Source organism: Balaenoptera musculus, chromosome 4 (genome assembly GCF_009873245.2).
Source record: "Balaenoptera musculus isolate JJ_BM4_2016_0621 chromosome 4, mBalMus1.pri.v3, whole genome shotgun sequence".
NCBI lineage: Eukaryota > Metazoa > Chordata > Mammalia > Artiodactyla > Balaenopteridae > Balaenoptera > Balaenoptera musculus.
This window is the reverse complement of record NC_045788.1, coordinates 30,455,539-30,474,620: the sequence shown is the minus strand read 5'-3', so window position 1 is coordinate 30,474,620 and position 19,082 is coordinate 30,455,539.

Sequence of the window (19,082 nt, the reverse complement as noted above, 5' to 3'; positions counted from 1 at the left end):
ACGATTCTTAAGACCAGATTCACAGCCATTCCAAAATTTACAACATTTGAGATTATAACAAAAGAGAACTCAACTGTTCTTCCTCTTCTTTCAAGACAGAGGGAATGTTGCCATTTCCTATGATAAGGAGAATAGATTTTGATTTCAATGAAACATTTTCAGATCAAGTATTTCAAAATAAGGGGCTCTGATTTGCAGACGGCACATGCATGCACGGTTAGAGTGCTTACCTTGCAGCAAGTAGCCAGACAGTATCCCACGGATACAAAGATGGAGATTGGAGAGCTGTGAAGGCCAGAGGCCCTTTGCTTCTTGGGTCCCTGGAGCCAGACTCTTCTGGCAGCTGCATGGGCCCCTCATCCAGGCAGTCACTGCTACCCTCTACAGGGGATGGACCTGCCCAGGTGCCCGTGGGAGGGCACATCCTTCACTGCTCGCCCTCAGCTCACCCCTGCACGGCAACCCACAAGATGCCCACAGTGATGTCCCAGCCTCTCTGGCCTGGAAGCCTCAGGAAATCAGGATGGTGGACTCACTAGTAACCCACTCAGAGCACCCCACTACAAACCACCGTGGGAAAGCTCTCTTCTACTTTGGACCCAAGGAATCGTCTCCACTCACATCCAGCTCAGCCAATTCCTCAGGGGGAGAAACGGAAGGGGATCTCGGACCAAAGCTCCACAGGTATCAGAATGCTCTAGGCTGACTTTGCCCCTGGGACCGAGCTCTCTTGGAGCTTACCAGCGTTAGCATAGCCACAGGAAGATGTTTTAGGGTTCCCATCTTAGGGTATCTGTTACTATTGAGATGTGACCAGCAACCTCTTTGCCGTTCATGGTGGAATATCTAAGAGTTGTTCCAGATGTGTTTGGGAAAATGGTTTTACTGGAATAAGTGTCCACTCATCCAAGGTGACTGCTTTTGAAGGAACAGCACTCATTTGGATATTGTTTCTCCTCTTGGAATAAGTTGCCTCTTCCTGTCCTTACACATGGTCTTCTTTTATCTGTAGATCAAGAATTCTGCTGCATTTCAGAAGCACTAGTTTAATGCTCAGGTGTGTCAGCATGTAATTAGCTTTGTGAGTGGGTTCCACCTGATTTTAATCAGTTGTAGCTTTGGACCTCTCATTTGTTTATAGCCTCTCACTAAATAACAAATTACTCCCCAAATTTAGCAGCTTAAAATAATACACATTTATTATCTCATAGTTTCTGTGGGTCAGAAATCAAGGAGGGGGACTTCCCTAGTGGTCCAGTGGGTAAGACTCCATGCTTCCAATGCAGGGGGCCTGGTTTCGATCCCTGGTTGAGGAACTAGATCCTGCATGCATGCCACAGCTAAGACTTCGCATGCTGCAACTAAGACTTCGCCTGCCGCAACTAAGAGTCCACATGCCGCAACTAAGAAGTCCACATGCCACAACTAAAGATCCCACATGCTGCAGCGAAGATCCCATGTGCCACAACTAAGACCTGGCGTGGTCAAAATAAATAAATATTAAAAAAAGAAAAAGGAATCAAGTAGGGCTCATCTGGGTGCATCTGGCTTAAGAGCCCTCATGTGGTTGCTGTCAAGCTGTCACCTGGGGGCTGCAATCTCATCTGAAGACTTGGTTGGGGGAGAATCGGTTTCTAAACTCTCTCGCATGGCTGTTGGAAGGATTTAGTTCCTTGTGGGCTGTGGGACTGAGGACCTTGGTTCCTGGCTGGCTCTTGGCTGGAGCTGCTGCTCAGTTTCTTGCCACATGAGTCTTTCCATAGGGCGGCTTATACAACACAGCAGCTGGCTTCTGTCAGAGTGAGCAAGCAAGAGAGAGAAAAAGCCCCAAGATAGAAGCCACTAGATCTGAAACTGAGCAGGACCCTGTGGGGCCTTCCTGGTGACAGACTCCTCTGTGTCCCTGCTTACTGTTGACTGGGAAAAGCAGCTATGGAAATATACTGTGACCTCCTAGGCCCTCCATGTAGAACAAAGAACAGGCCCTAGCAGTTAATGTTTGGAGAAGTAAGGAATGCAGAAACAAAGATAGGACAGTCAGACAGGAAAGTAACCATAACTTAAACACTAAATCAGTCACAAGGATGCCTAGTTCTGTTTCAAAGATAAAGATAAGTCTGACACACATGCCTAAGTTGTTTTGCAGATACTAAAACCCTCACCACGTGGAAGAAGTTAACTGCATGTTGACCACCAGGATGTAGCCCCTAGTCCGGTTGGAGCCAGAAAACTGATCATTGAGATTCTCCAAACATCACCCTGTTACCTCACCATCAACCAATCAGAGAATTAAGCACAAGCTGATCATGCACCTCACAACCCTCTCCCTCGCTCTGTCTTTGAACACCCTTCCCTGAAAGCCATCAGGGATTTCAGTCTTTTGAGCATGAAACACCCATTCTCCTTGCTGGCACCTGCAATAAACATTGTACTTTTCTTCACCAAAACCCTGTGTCAGTAGACTGGCCTTATTACATGCTGGGTGAGCAGACCCAACTTTGGTTCGGTAACAGATTTGTGACCTCATCTTGGGTAGGATATCCCATTATGTCCACCATAAATTGTTTCTTAGAAACAGGTCAGTAAGTCCAGCTCTCCCTCAAGAGGAGGAGATTACACTTGAGCTTAAATAACGGGAGTCAGAGGTCAGTGTTGGTTATCATGGAAGCTACCCACCAGCCTCTGCCAAACATCCACACTTATTCCCTTTCTCTGAGGCTCTCTCTGAAGGATGGGCTGGTTGCCCCATCCTTTGAGGACAGGAGCACAGCTTGATTCTTATTAGCACCTCTCTCTTACCCATTCACTCACCTCTTCATTCAACAAGCATATATATTGAGGCTACTATATGCCATATTCCATGCTACACACTTGGAGGCTGGTAGAAAAGAGGACCCATCTGTATGCACAGAGTTTCTTACCTTCTGACCTCTTACGTAGAACCTGTGGCCTGTTGCAGTCCTCTCAGAGGCCAACTGATGTCCTGATGACCCACATGGTCGGCTTGGGTCAGAGACACTGTGCGACCTGCGTGCTGACAGGGCTCCTCCTGATACCATCTCCCTCCCGGGCACCACGCTCCGCCTCCAGCCTGGTCACCTCATCCACCCCTTTCCAGCAGCCAGACTTTGTTTCTCCATCCTGAGCCTTCCCAGGTCAGTGCATCCTGCTGCCTTCTGAGTGAGGGAACTCTCCATGCCTCAGTTTCCTCCCTGGGTAATGACTTGTATAGTAAACTAAGATAATACAGGAAAGAACCTAGAACAGAGACTGGCAACAATAAACACTTAAACTGTAGCCTTTCCAATGTTGTTATTATTCTGCACATCTGTTCAGGCAGCCACAAAATTAGTCACATTGCCACAGAGTCATACCCACATGGGTGTATGAGTGGGAACGTCGATAAAAAGGTTATGCTCGTTTCCTCCAGTTTGATATCACTTTGAAGCTCTTTTCTTAAAAGCACATCTGATCTCATCCTGGAAACCTGAATTCTTTCACCAGCACTGCTGCTTTTCTCAGAGGTTCCCACGTTGCCTCCATCCCCTCCCCACCCACATCCCGTATTGGATGACTAACGTGGTCCCTTGCCGCTGGCTCTCACATCGCCTGGCTGCCTGGCTTGAACCACCTTCATCCTCTCTTGTGGCATCCTTGGCTGCAGTGAGCTGCAAGTAGGAGGATTTGGGCCAAAGTTTCATTTGCCAGCTCACGGGGGCAACCTGTCTATACACGCCGCATGGTAAATTGCACACCAGCTGTTTGGAAAACATCCTACAGGAGCCAGCGACTGTGTTGAAGTTGGGGTCCCCTCCCTGAGATGTTGGTGAGCTTTAAGGCAGGAAGGGGTCCCTGGAACTGTTGAGCCCCGCCCACACCCCCAAGTTCCCGGAGATCTGGCGTAGATCACACGCCACTAAACTTAGATCCCTCTCCGCCTCTGTCAGCAATCCTTCCTGACACAAGGCAGGTGTTGCTGGGATATAGTGAAATTTGCCCTCTCTGCATTTTTGTCCCAGCCGTGTCCCCATCTGCCAGAGGCCTGGCAGTCACTTCTTGGGGTGGAACTGTTTGCCTTCTCATCTTGGCCCCCATCTGTGGCCTGATGAACAAACAATTAAGGAAGTTGGAATGCTTATTGCTCACCACAAGCTAAGACTACCACCAGCCAGAGACGAGGGGAGTATGAGATGGCCCGGTGTGAAGTTAGGAGCGTTGTCATTAAATCATAGGGTTTTGCAGTCCTCTAATCGGCAGGTGGGCTTCCAGGAAGTCTTTCTCCCTGGATCTGGCTACAACTGCCTGCTCTTTTCTGATATTTGCCCCTCATCCTTTCATGATTTTCTTTCTTATCCCCTCACATCCTCACTCCCATCCCCTGTGGTCATTTCTCCCATAAGCTTATCTCCTCATCCCAGGTTCCACCGCCTCAGCCTTGGATCTTGCCTGTGAGAAGGGGTACCTCCCCCATGACAGGTGCTCTGGTCTTCCTTCTCACACCCACACACCCCTCCTTCCTCCAATCTCTCTGCCGCGGCTGTGGTTTTGGATGGAGGGCAGTGGAACCTGGGTTGAAGGGTCCCCCACTCTTGTGCTAGGCAGGTTGACAGAGCCTCTGTGGATGAGAGTAACAAGCATTGAGAAGCAGAATGCACAGCTTTTTTCTTAACGGGAGCGGGTGGCTGGCGTTAGAGCAGGGTAGGCGGTTATAGAGCAGTAGATGATGTATCAGGTCCCTCCTCATCTCCCACTCTCTTGTGCAGCCGGCTTCATGTCTCTTATTAAAGGCATGCTTGTTCCACCTGGATCTCTGAGACTTTCTGACAGGTGAGTGGTCGAGGATTAGCAGTTATCAGTCAAGCAATCTCCAGAATACGTAAAGAACTACATCTCAACAGCAAAAAAGGCAAACAACCCAATTAAAAAATGGGAAGAGGACTTGAATAGACATTTCTTTCAAGAATACATACAAATGGCCGATAAACATGGGAAAAAATGCTCAATATCGTTAGTCATTTAAGGAAATGCAAATCCAAACTACAATGAGATACGACTTCACATCTCCCAGGATGACTATAATAAAAAAAGGAAAAATAACAAGTGTAGGCAAGGATGTGGAGGAATCAGGACCCTGGTACATTGCTAGTGGGGATATAAAATTGTACAGATACTGTAGAAAATAGTTTGGCAACTTATCAAAATCTAAACATACAATTACCTTATGGTCTAGCAATTTCATTCCTCAGTGTATACCCCAAAGAATTGAAAACAGGACTCCATCAGATCCTTGTATGCCAATGTTCATAGCAGCACTATTCACAATAGCCAAAAGGTGGAAACAATCTGTGTCCATCAACAGAAGAATGGATAAACAAAATGTGGTATACCCATACAATGGAATACTATATTTAAAAAAATATATCTTCTATTTATTTATTTTTGGCTGTGCTGGGTCTTCATTGCTGCACGCAGGCTTTCTCTAGTTGCAGCAAGTGGGGGCTACTCTTCGCTGCAGTGTGTGGGCTTCTCATTGCAGTGACTTTTCCTGTTGCAGAGCATGGGCTCTAGGTGCACGGGCTTCAGTAGTTCGTGGCACATGGGCTCAGCAGTTGTGCCTCATGGGCTCTAGAGCACAAGCTCAGTAGTTGTGGCGCACGGGCTTAGTTGCTCCGTGACATGTGGGATCTTCTCGGACCAGGGCTCGAACCCATGTCCCGTGCAGCGGCAGGCGGATTCTTAACCACTGTGCCACCAGGGAAGTCCCTACAATGGAGTACTATTGAGCCGTAAAAGGAATGAAATTCTGATATGTGCTACAACATGGATGAGCCTTGAAAACAAGCTACATGAAATGTCAGTCACAAAAGGACACATATTGTATTTTTGTGTTTGTATTGTATTTATCATACATGTATGATTTCAAATATGTGAAATATCTAGAATGGACAAATTCATAGAGATAGAAAGTAGAGTAGAAGTTACCAGGGGTTGAGGGAGGTGAGGAGTTATTGTTTAATGGGTACAATGTTTCTGCTTGGGTTGATACCAAAAGTTTTGGAAATGGATAGTGGTAACGCTTGCACAACACTGTGAATGTGATTAATGTCACTGAATTATACACTTAAAAATGGTTCAAATGGCACATTTTACGTTACATATATCTTACCACAATAAAAAAATTTCAAAACAAAATAAATGAAAGAGAGCTCCAAAGGGCAGGTATGTAAACAAAGGCTCTGGAGGTGGGAGGGTTGGAGGTTGAAATTTGTGGGCTGTTTACTAAGAGAGTGACTGTGGGCAAGACTTGACACCTTGGACAAATCCTCCTAGAGTCTCTCGGGTTTCTCAGCAGAAGACAGCAGAGTGAAACGCGTAAGAGCATAGGCTCTGACTGCCTGGGTCCAGTTCCCATTTTGACACCTGTGTGACCTTGGATGAGTTACTCAGCCCTCTTGCTCTGTTTTCCCCACCTGTAAAAGGGAGACAGTACAACTTACCTCACTGGGTTTTTGTTCGAATTTGATAAGTTAATTTGTGCCAAGGTTTTAAAAATAGTGCCTGCCACATAAGAAGTGCTCAATAAATATTAGCTGTAAAATGGAACCAGGGTGTGGGGAGGTTGGAATTACTTAGAGTTTGTTAGCAAAGAGATTTTTTAATTAAACATTTAAAAATGTAAAATACTAAAAGAAAAAACATTCCTGCATGCTGTCATTATATTTAGTAGCTTTATTCCCTCTAAATTTTTAGACTTTGCAAATTCCAGATAAGTTTTTCAAAGCTTAAATTTTTCTTCTCTTTCTTTTTCTATCCTGCTGTGCTGGTGCTTTAAGCATTTTTAAAGCAGCCTAAGCAGTATTTCACACTGGCTGTGGGGAGAGTCCCCAGAAAAATAATGTCTACTTCAAGAGGTGGTTTTGAGGCTTAAGTAAGATAAATGTATGTGAAAAACTCCCTTTCATGGCATGTAATGTTCTTCAGCTCTATGAGACCCAATGCCCCCTTTTTAATAACAGATGTTTGTTTATGGAATTATAAGCAGAATTATAAGATTCATACCCCAAGGTACACACCTTGTATAATCTCCTACCCTAGAGTATGGGCTGGACCAGTGAATATAATGGAATGTCACTCCCATGATAAAGTTACTAATCAACTGACTGTGAGTTAATAAAAAAGAAGATTGTCTCTAGTGGGCCTGACCTTTAAAAGAAGGTGAAATATTAGATGTTCTCAAACAAATTGCCACATTGTTAGAGGGTCTGCAGGAGGAACCACCTGGCAAGGATCTGAGGGCAGCTTCTAGATGCTAACAGCAACCCTGGCAGATGGCCAGCAGGGAAACAGGGACCTCAGTCCTACAAACACAGGGAACTGAATTTTGCCGACAACCCAAGTGAGCTTAGAATGGATCTTGTCCTAGTTGACTCTCCAGATGAGAACACAGCCAGCGAACGCCCTCCGTTATTTCAGCCTTGTGAGGTCCTGAGCAGACGACTCAGCTGAAGCTGTGCTGGACCTCTGTCCATGGAAACTGGAGAGAAGAAATTTGTGCGGTGTTAAGTCACTAAATTTTTTTTTTAAATTTTATTTATTTATTTATTTATTTATGGCTGTGTTGGGTCTTCGTTTCTGTGCGAGGGCTTTCTCTAGTTGCGGCAAGCGGGGGCCACTCTTCATCGCGGTGCGCGGGCCTCTCACTATCATGGCCTCTCTTGTTGCGGAGCACAGGCTCCAGACGCGCAGGCTCAGTAGTTGTGGCTCACGGGCCTAGTTGCTCCGCGGCATGTGGGATCTTCCCAGACCAGGGCTCGAACCCGTGTCCCCTGAATCGGCAGGCAGATTCTCAACCACTGCGCCACCAGGGAAGCTCCAGGTCACTAAATCTGTGTTAATTTGTTACACTGAAATAGAAAACTAATACCCCTTTTTCCATCTTGAAATAAAATTCATAGATAATGTAGTCTACTTATAAGCATAATTGTAAAGTTTCAGTGTAAGATCCTAACTATATTATTAGGAGAAGTAAAAGGAAGGTAACATCTAAGAGTAGAATAATATATATATTTAAACAAGTGAGAGCCCAGACACAATCACAATAGAAGACATGAAAGAGCCAGATCTTTGCACCTGTACGTAAAAGCACCGAGAATGTCAAAGGTACAAATGCAGACTGACCCAGTGTTCAAACACTGCATGTGATTTTTCCAAAATAGTGAGCAATCCTGGTGAAATTTTGTACAAAACAAAGTACATCCTTCTATCCATTTGTACTCTAGTCACATTACCCAAAATCTCAGTGTATATTAAAACCTTGCAGAAAATGCTGTGTGATCAAGTTAGGTTGATGCACGTATAACTATAAACAGATCTCTCATTCACAGGACTGTCCAGTGGGACAGTCATCCAGGATGCAGAAAAATATTTCTTGTTTGGAAAAGGAGCCTATCCGCTAAAAAAGCCAGGAGCCCCCTTTCCCCCATCATGGTAAAATAAAAAACTCTCTTGCAAATTTCCAAATCGACCTCCAGCGGAGGCTGCAGTGTAGCATTCAAGTGCTATTATTACTTTGTGGTTCCTCCCCACCCCCCCACCCCCGACCCCATGCTCTCCCAGATTTGTCTTTTGGGGTTGTCAGGCGGAGAAAAGATACATTGCTAAACAGTTAAAACACTTCTGGTATAGGCTTTTTTGCTTCTTTGGCAAAATGACAACATTAAAATTAGAAATACAAAACCCCCAGTGGCGCTGGCCAAGAAACAAGCCACTGCCGTGGCCCCTCGCCTTGCACGTGGGCAGCTTCCCGGCTGGGACGTGTGTGGAGGCAGAGCTGCGAGCCCCGGTGGGGAAGCACGAGGAAGCAAACGCACCGCCCGCCCACGGATTTCTGTAGCTGCCAGTTTTGCTGGTGACGAGGTCCCTCTGGCTGGCTCACAACATGCGGGGCTCCGCTTGCAGGGGTCACCGATGCTCGTTTCTGCTGCCCCCAAGGATGAAATGGTGAAGTGCGGGTGCTTCTCAATTAAAAAGCAAAAGGCACTGGGAGAGAGCGCCGCCACCCAAGCAGAGAGCTTGAGAAGACTGACTGCCCCCGGTCCCTGCAGGCGCTGCAGGAGGGGACCTTTCGCACTCCAAGGAGGGGGCCAGAGCATCGGGGATGGAAGGTCCTTGGCTCTGCTGAGCACTGCAAAACAGCCCCAACTGGATCTTTCTGTGAGAGACTCTGGAAGGAGAGATGCTTAAAGGTCACCTGCTTCCGAGCCTCCCAGCCCAGGGACCGGAGCGCAGCCGCAGAGGGTTTCCTCCTGGGAACCCCAGCTGCCTAGGGCCTCTCCCGGGAGACTGAGAATAGAACAGCTCTCCAGCAAAAGCAGAGGCTCCCTTGGTGCCTCAGGGCCTCAGAATCCTGAGTTGGTTTTTAACAAGGTATTAGAGGAAAACAACACAGGAACCCTCACTGCTTTGCCATCACTATCAGAATGTGTCCACTTCCCCCCATGACCCAGAGCCCCTGATGATCTGTTAATCTGGGTGCTGGACTTTAGTGCTAGTGCCTGGCCAAGAGAATCTGGGGGAAAATGCTGCTTCAGAACTCAGCTCTGGTGTGGACTTGTTCCAGAGTGTGTGCAATATATTCGAGTGCCAAGCTGGTTCCCATTCCTTATGAATCACCTCATCTCCATTATTTCCAGACCTGTTCTTTTGTAGTCTACCCACAAGGGAACACTTCTGCTTCAAGCCAGGAATGGGAAGGGCCCCATTTCATTAAAGTCACTGGTCAGATACAGACAGATCTCATGACATCTTTTTGCCCAGGCAGCAAAAAAAGCACCTTGTTGAACTTTCATCAGTCGATACTTGGATGGCTGAGCGACAATCTTTTCCCCAGCGGATGGGGATAGCGAAGTGGTCTCTGCTCCATTAGCACCCCTGAGGAAAGAGCTACTCTCTGAATGTGGACCTCGAGAAAGGAGCTCAGAGTAAGACAGGGACTCTCATCTCTAAGACCCATCCCACGGTCTGAAAGTGCTTGGTTCTCTTCCCCTCCTAGAGCCACACCTGGTACTCAGGGCCACTATGGTCCTCGATTACAAAACACACTTCTTAACATTTCCACCCCTTTAAACTGGATGTGTCTTGTACATCTCTCTCAACTTTATGACATTGGGCAGTTTCTTTTATTCTCATACTACACAAAATAATGGGGTGTTTTATAATGAATAGCATCATGGATTCTATGAAATAAAACAAAAAGACAAGGCAGCCATGGAGAGAACCTTTCCTGAAATTCAAATCAGTGGGAAATGCACTGTGAAGGAATCTCAGGTTGCACCTGTTGATGGGGTTATCAGATCACAAATGACATAGAAATAGTAAAATATTTCCTCTGTCAAAGGATACTGTCTTAGTCAGCTCAGGCTGCCACAGCAGAATACTACAGACTGGGTGGCTTACATGACAGACATTTATTTCTCACAGCTCTGGAGGTTGTGAAGTCCAAGATCAAGGTGCCAGCAGATTTGATTCTTGAGGAGGGCTCTATTCCTGGCTTGCAGATCGCCACCTTCTCCCTGTGTCCTCACATGGTAGTGGCAGGGGTGGGGAGGAGGGAGAGACAGACAGACAGACAAACAGACACACAGAGGGCTCTCTGGTCTCTTCTTATAAAGGCAGGAACCCCATCGTGAGGACCCCACCCTTATGACCTCATCTAAACTTAATTATTTCTTATCTTAGTCTGTGCCAGCTGCTATAATAAAAATACCATAAACTGGGTAGCCTATAAACAGTGGAAATTTACTGCTGGAAGGACAATGTCAGGGTGCCAGCATGGTCAGGTTCTGGTGAGAGCCCTTTTTTGGGCCTCAGACTGTCGACTTACTATTCTATTGCCACAAGGTGGAAAGTGAAAAGGAGCTTTCTCTAGCCTTTTTTTTTTTTTTTTAAGATTTAATTTTGTTTATTTTTGGCTGCGTTGGGTCTTCGTTGCTGCACGCGGGCTTTCTCTAGTTGCGGCGAGCGGGGGCTACTCTTGGTTGCGGTGCGCGGGCTTCTCCTTGCAGTGGCTTCTCTTGTTGTGGAGCATGGGCTCTAGGCATGTGGGCTCAGAAGTTGTGGTGCACGGGCTTGGTTGCCCTGCGGTATGGGGGATCTTCCCAGACCAGGGTTCGAACCCGTGTCCCCTGCATTGGCAGGTGGATTCTTAACCACTGCGCCACCAGGGAAGTCCCTCTCCAGCCTTTTCTATAAGGGTATGAAACGCATTCATGAGGGCTCTGCCTTCATGACCTAATCACCTCACCAAAGCCCCACCTCCTAATACCATCAGAATGAGCATTAGTATTTCAACATATGAATTTTGGGGAGACACAAACATTCAGACCATAGCACCTCCCAGAGGCTCCATCTCCAAATATCATCACACTGAGTGTTAGGGCTTTGGCATATAAATTGGGGCAAGATACAATTTAGTCCATAGAAGATACCATTGTCAGTGAGGTGGCGTGACCATTTGGATGACGGTTTTCCCAAGTCATTTCTGGTTGAACATAGCACATTCAATGTAGTGATTCATATCTGTGTCCAGCTGAGGGTTATTTTTGACATGTCACACAACACACAACCTTGGCCCTATGCTGGTCAATGATTTTCTATCAATAGTCTTAACAAAGGTAACAAAGTTGCTTATTCAAAGGAAGGATAAACAACTTATATCCTACATGGAAAATAATTCCCATTGAATGGAGTCGGCAACGTGGGATTTAAAAAAGCAAAGGAAGTTTTCATTTGCGTTCAAAGAATCAGTGGTGTATATGCAAGATGAGGGAGGAGGTGGGATCATTCCTTATGGAGGAATTTTTTCTTCAACATCAGTTTGATGTGAAGCACGAGTGTGATAGAGTTATGAAAATGGGTAGCAAAATGAATTGCTGTTCTGAAAGTGTCCTGACCTTAAAATGTAATGGTTCTACTGGACCCTGGATACACATTAATGTAAAGCAGAGTTTCTCAACTTTGGCACTGTTGACACATTGGGCCAGATAATTCTTTGTAGTGGAGGCTGTCCTGTGCATCGGAGGATGTCAAACAGCATCCTTGGCTTCTACCCACTAGATGCCCATGGCAACCACATACCTTTCCGAACCCTCCCCAGGTCCTGACCATCAAAAATGTCTCCAGATGTGGCCAAATGTCCTCTGAGAGGCAAGATCACCCTCAGTTGAGAACACTGATGTAAAGTGTTACATTTAGTTTTTGGAATCACAATTTAAGAGGGAAGCAGCCAAGCTAGAATAACATTCCGTGAGAAAGGCAATAATTACATTAAAGCATTTGTCAAAAATGCACAGCATACAGAGCACATGTTGATAAGGAGCTTTTGCAAGTTAAGTCCTTGGACCTCAAGTGTCCATTAAATGCTCCTCATTCAATATGGGTTCCTTAATAATCTTCAATTATTTGAAGAGCTCTTGATTGAAGATGGAATAGACCAAGGGTGTGAGGGTTACAGGGAGGTAGATTTCAGAATACAAAGAAAGCTTTCCTTTTAGTTGCTCTTTAAAAAAAAAAAAAAAAAATCGGATATTACATTATTGTACAAAGTAAAAAGTCAGAGTTTCTCCCCTTTACCCCAATTCGATCCCTAGTAACCACAGGTAATGGTTTGGGGAGATTTCCTAGACCCCCCTCAGGTAAAATGGACTAAGGTCAGAATGGTCACAAATGTCCTCTTCTCCTGGCTTCTTAGAGTACATGAAATGGCCAGGTCAAATGCTTCCCTCCTGCTTCTCCTCCGCCTCCCTCCCACTTTGTGGAGAGTCTTTCTGCTGCACTGGTCCAAGACTTAAGATATCTTTTTAATTGTGAAAAATTTCTAACCTCCACAAAGAAGAGAAAATGATTAAAAACAAAAAACCACCCATGTTCCCATCAACCAGATTTAACAATTATCAAGATTTTGCCACATTTATTTCCTTTATCCTTTTTTCTTTTTTTCTTTTCTGAAGAATTTTAAAACAGATCTCAAACATCATGTTATTTCACTCCCACATACTTCAGTGTGTTTCTTATGTTTCTTAAAAAAAATATATAGGGCTTCCCTGGTGGCACAGTGGTTAAGAATCTGCCTGCCAATGCAGGGGACACGGGTTCGAGCCCTGGTCTGGGAAGATCCCACATGCCGCAGAGCAACTAAGCCCGTGCACCACAACTACTGAGCCTGTGCTCTAGAGCCTGCGAGCCACAACTAGTGAGCCTGCGTGCCACAACTACTGAAGCCCACACGACTAGAGCCCGTGCTCCTCAACAAGAGAAGCCACTGCAATGAAAAGCCCGCACACCGCAACGAAGAGTAGCCCCCGCTCACTGCAACTAGAGAAAGCCCACACAGAGCAAAGACCCAATGCAGCCAAAAATAAATAAATTAATTAATTAATTAAAAAAAAATATATATATATAATTCCAAAACTTTTATGCTGTAAAATCAAAGCATGGACAGGGAAGGATGGAGCTAAAAAAAAAAAAAAAAAAGAAAACTGGAGGAGGAGGGAAAGAAGTAGGAGGAGGGGTGGGGAGAGGAGGAGATGGAAAGGGGAAAGGATTTGTCAAAATCTACATCATCAGAGCTTCTGGGTTGGGGATGAGGAGGAGGGTTTTGGAGTGAGCGAGCTGAAAGGCTGGGAAACTATGAGGTTCATCAAAAACAGAAAGAAGAGACAAGAGGATACTAGATAGATTGTTAAGGATTATATTTGATCACCTTTTCCTTCAAAAGACTTGAGTACTAATTTTTAACTGAATTTTTAAAATCTATTTTTTTCATGTTTAAATGTTAAAAATATGACTCTCTTCTCAGTTTGAACCATGTGTGACTTGGCTCCACTAAGATACATACATTAAATGTGTTTGTTTATCTTATGACAAAAATGGAACACATGATTTTCACTTAATGTAGTAGACATTTTAGAAAGAGTGTTTTTCCTAAGAGTCTCTCACAATGTGCCAGGCTCTCAGTCCTTCACGTGAGCTACCTTGCTTAAATTCACAGTAACTTTATGCTTTAAGGGCTATAATTATCCATATGTTACAGTTGGGGGGTTAAATGTCTTGTCCAAGGTCACTGCTTTTGGGGGCAGAGGCAGGTCTTGAACCCAAGTCTATCTCATTCCAAAGTGTGGTTCTCAGCCACTCCTCCACACTAACTGTGCTAGGAGGCTGTGGATCCCAGCTGTGAGGGGATGCCCATCCAATAGGCATGGAGAGTTCCACGGCTCTGTGCTGTTAGAAATGCCACCCCTGCAAATGTGCATTCCTTCCTCAGAGGTTCCTGTCTTTATAAATTCCTGTAAAAAATGCAAACTCTTCCTGGGAAAGTGGAACCAGTAAGATAAATTCAATGCTCATGAAACATGATGAGCTGGAAGGGAATTGTCTTAGTCTGTTCAGGCTGCTATAACAAATATCCATACACCGGGTAGCTTATAAACAACAGAAATTTATTTCTCAGGATTCTGGGGAATGAAAGTCCAAGATCAGGATCCCAACACGGTGGGGTTCTGTTGAGAACCCTATTTCTGTTGCAGTAGGCTTACTTCTTGTTGTATCCTCACGTGGTGGAGAGAGAGCAAGCTAGCACTCTGGAACCTCTTTTATAAGGGCACTAATTCCACTCATGAGGGCTCCACCCTCATGATCTAAGCACCTTCCAAAGGCTTCACCTCCTAACACCATCATAGTGGGGGTTAGGATTTCAACATATGATTTTTTTTTGTAATATGAACATTCAGTGCAGAGCAGGAATAGGGTGATTAGGATCAGGAACTCTAGGCTCAGGCAAACCTGGTCTCAAATCCTGCCCCTGCACTTACAAGCTCTGAGACCTTGGGCAAATTGCTTAACTTCTCCAGATCTCCATTTTCTCTCTGGTAAAGTAGCAGTTATTACATGATAAGTTTCACCTGTTTGGCTGGTGGTGTTGGCCTTTTGTTCTGCCTATATTGGAGGGTTTCAGTCTATGCCCAACAAAGTATATGTCATAGTTTCTGAATAGTGTCCCTGGCATTGACATCACCCCTTTGGGCTAGACTTTATGGGTGGAAAGCACTTGTTGACGTGGAGAGGTGTGGCCTAGTGGGATGGCACATAGAGCCAGAACCATCACATTGACAGAACAGCATGCTAATGCAGGCTTGTAAAGAGTCAAGGATGTGCTCTGCCCTCTTCATCATTGTTCAGTATTGTAAAACATAGCCAGGGCTTCTGCGTTGCATGTAAAGTGACCAACAGCAGAGGTGCGACTTTCGGTGCTAAACCTGGGACCACCCAGGGCAAACCGGGGTGAACTGGTCATCCTCCTTGCACATCTCTGGGGGATCTTCATGAAGTTGCCCTGTTGTGCAAGGCACAGTTTGTGTAACTATATACCAGTCCCAAAAAGGGTTATTAACCAAAAAATAGCTTTCTGCTTAAAGTTAAGATTATTGTGGACAGTTTGTATTCTCAATGGTTAACTGCAAATACCTCCACAAATGAGAAAAGGCTAGAGAAATAAATAACAAAGTTATTTCGGCTCTATTTGGAGAAAAGTTCAATCTTTTTTGGCTCTAAAAATAAATAAAATTACTTGGTCCCCATTTGAAGTAGGAGGGCAATTTTCCCTTCCTTGACCATTTATTCCCTTAACAGTTTTATTCCCTCAATATTTTCACACATATGGAAAAGGTGAACTAGTAACAAAAAACAACCATATACACTCCACCTAGTTTTTAATAATTGTTAACATATTGCTATATATATACACTCACTTTCTCCTCTCTGTCTCTCTCTAGGTATGTACATGTGCCATATTTGAGTTCCTTCTTTCTATATGTGTGTGCATGAAAATATTTATATATATTTTTTATTCTTGTAGATTTGAAGATAAGTTGCAGATATCATGATATTTCACCCCTAAACCCTTCATCTCACATCTCCAAATGCCATTATTTCACTTAAGAAAATTAACAATTCCATACAATCATTACTTTCAATGTTCCCCAGTTGTACCCAAATTGATATTTTAGAAAATAACATTATTGTCATTCATTAATAGATTTAATTTTTGCCTATTTCCTTTAAGTCTTTATCTTGTTGAATGCTATTCCCCATAACGGCACTGGAAGTAAGTGTCAATAAGACAAAGTTGAGTTGATTGCTTGCTATGGTAAGGGAGAATGATACCTGGACAGAGCCTAATAGTGTCTCGGAGGAGGAAGGTCAGTTGGGATATTCATTGAGACTCTGAGGTCTGGTTTAAGGTGGGTCTTTCCATTGGAGGTGGGGGATTAGAGGATGGGGGCCTTGGGCAGGACTGAGTAAGGATCAAGATATAATAATTTAAGATTCATGGCTCCAGAAGATCTCTAAGGTCTAACAATCTGTGAGTCATTATGCCATATTTTCTTATTTAAAAGCCCAAAGCAGAGTCTTCTGGGCCAACCCTGCATCTGAGGATGCTGAAAAGCTTACCAATCCCCTGATCCTACCCCTAAATCTGCAGAGTCTCAGGGGTTTAACTGAGGGGTTAACTCTGAACAGCTGACTTCTAAGATGCTATGACTTCAGCTGGGATATTGAATGTCTTCAGGTTCTTTTTTCAGCCCATAAAACTTAGATTTTTAGCTTGGGAGGGATCAAGGCAGCAGTCAGGGATTGAGGGAATGCCATCCCAAGGCTGGTATAGAAGAAGAAGGAAAAGAACGACTCTGCAAGTCCCACACCCAAGATCAGAAGTTCAATATTTAAAAAAGGAATTTGTAACACAATCAACATAAAAATCAATTATATTTCTATACACTAGCAACGAACAATCTGAAAATGAAATTAAGAAAATAATTCTATTATAACAAAAACGGTAAGATAGGGGTAGGGGAACAAGAGGTACAAACTATTGAGTATAAGATAAGCCACAAGGTCATATTGTACAACACGAGGAATAGAGCCAATATTTTATAATAACTATAAATGGAGCATAACCTTTCAAATTATGACTCACTTGTAACTTATATGGTATTGTACATCAACTATACTTCAATAAAAATATAATTCCTTTGACAATAGGGGCAAAAAGAATAAAAGAAAACGGTATGTCTGTTCTTCGAAATAATTAAACATAGAATTATTATATGATCCAGCAATTCCACTTCTAGGTATATACCCAAAAGAATTGAAAACGGAAACTCTATCAGAGATTCGTACACCCATGTTGGTAGCAGTATTAATCACTATAGCCAAAGGGTGGAAGCAACCCAAGTGTCCACTGATGGATGAATAGATAAACAAAATGTGGTATATATTTGCAAAGGAATATTATTTGGCAAATGAGGTACTGATATGTTCAACAACATGGATGAACCTTGAAAACATTACGATAAGTGAAAGAAGTCAGACACAAAAGGCTATATATTGTGTAATTCTATATCTATAAAATGTGGAGAATTGACAAAATCACAGAGACCGAAAATGGATTAGTGGTTGCCAGAGCCTAGGAGTAGGGAGCAGTGGGGTGTGAGTACTAATGGTATGGGGCTACTTTTTCAGGTGATAAACTGTTCTAGAATTAGATAGTGGTGATGGTTTCACAGTTCTGCGTAAATGCTAAAATCCACTCAATTGTACACTTTCAAATGGTGAGTTTTATGGTATACGAATCATATCTTATTTTTTGAAAAAGGGAAACTTGGAACAATCATGTGGCTCCTGTTTCCAAATGATCAGTGGATTGAAGGGAAGTGATGTGCGCTCTCTGGATTTGTCCTACTTGAACACAACCGTGATATCTGTAGAGTAGATGCCTAAAGCATCATCCTTAAAATTGTTATCTCTGGATTGGGATTGCCCATAGAAAAAAGCTGTCACACTGAAACTGTGATTTCTTAGTATAAACTTAAAATTGCTGGAAAAGGGACTTGATTGGAAGAGCTTGGATTAGGTACCCAACCCCTGAGCCAAACAAACAACTGAGGGGCAGATGGTGGTTAAGGGTAGAAGGAGGAACTGCTACTGCCCCACCCCTGGGCCAGTCAGCTGTGGGCAGGGGTCACCAGGTACAATTATGGTTGTTCTGACTGCGTGCATGTCCACAGGAATGGAGAAGGGGAGAAGGGTCAAGCCCAAGTGCTGGGCAGACAAAAATAGTGCCTGTGCACTATATAAACAAAATGAGTTTGCCATCTCTAAGTCCTGTGTAGATGTTAGTATCAGAAGTTTTAGGATGAAAGGTTTCCTTCCTAGATGTTAGAAAGATGTTAATTCCAGGGAGTTAACCTAGGCCTGGCCTACCACCGGCCATACGGATCTGCCCTCCCTCCCTACCTCCAGAGAGAAAGAAAATACTGTCTGTCTCAACTCTGCCCTGGGCAAAAGAGAAAAAGAAGAGGAGGACTAACCCCTTCACGAGCCCACTTGATCCCATCCACCAGCTTTGAACTAAGAGGAATTGTGGTCTTTTTAGTCGCTCTGAATAAAACTGGTTCCAGTTAGTGAGGAAGAAGGGAAGAATGAAGATTGGAGAAGCAATTGACAGCCTCTGCCAAACCATTCAAACCAGCTTATGTCATAATGGAAGGATCAGAGAGAGGGCCAGGGGACCAAGGGCAGGAAGTGCGGTCGGGTCTCATGGTGGGGGGGAGGGGCAGGCAATACCCAGGAACTATAAGGTATTTGGGAACACAGGCGGCCACTCTGGGGGTCTCTTTCTGGGGCCCATTGGTTTTTAGTCTGGTTTTTACTCCCCATAATTACCTCTTACTTTTTCTTTCTCTCCCATCTGGCTCTTTGTGTCTCTGTGCACAAAGCGGAAGATGGTCACTCTCTAGATCCCAAGTTCCCATGTCCTTTGCTCAAGGAGACTGATGGAGATCACAGGGCTTTCTCTGAATATTCGCCTCCAACTTACCAGGAAAGAGAATCTGATTATCTCCCTTTGGCCAGGGGTTACTCCTGGTCCAATGATCTGTGGTCAGAGGGCCACTCAATTCAAACACGTCTGCTAGATCCGCATGTGTGTGTGTGTGTGTGTTTTGGGGTTAGGAGAGTAATTCTCA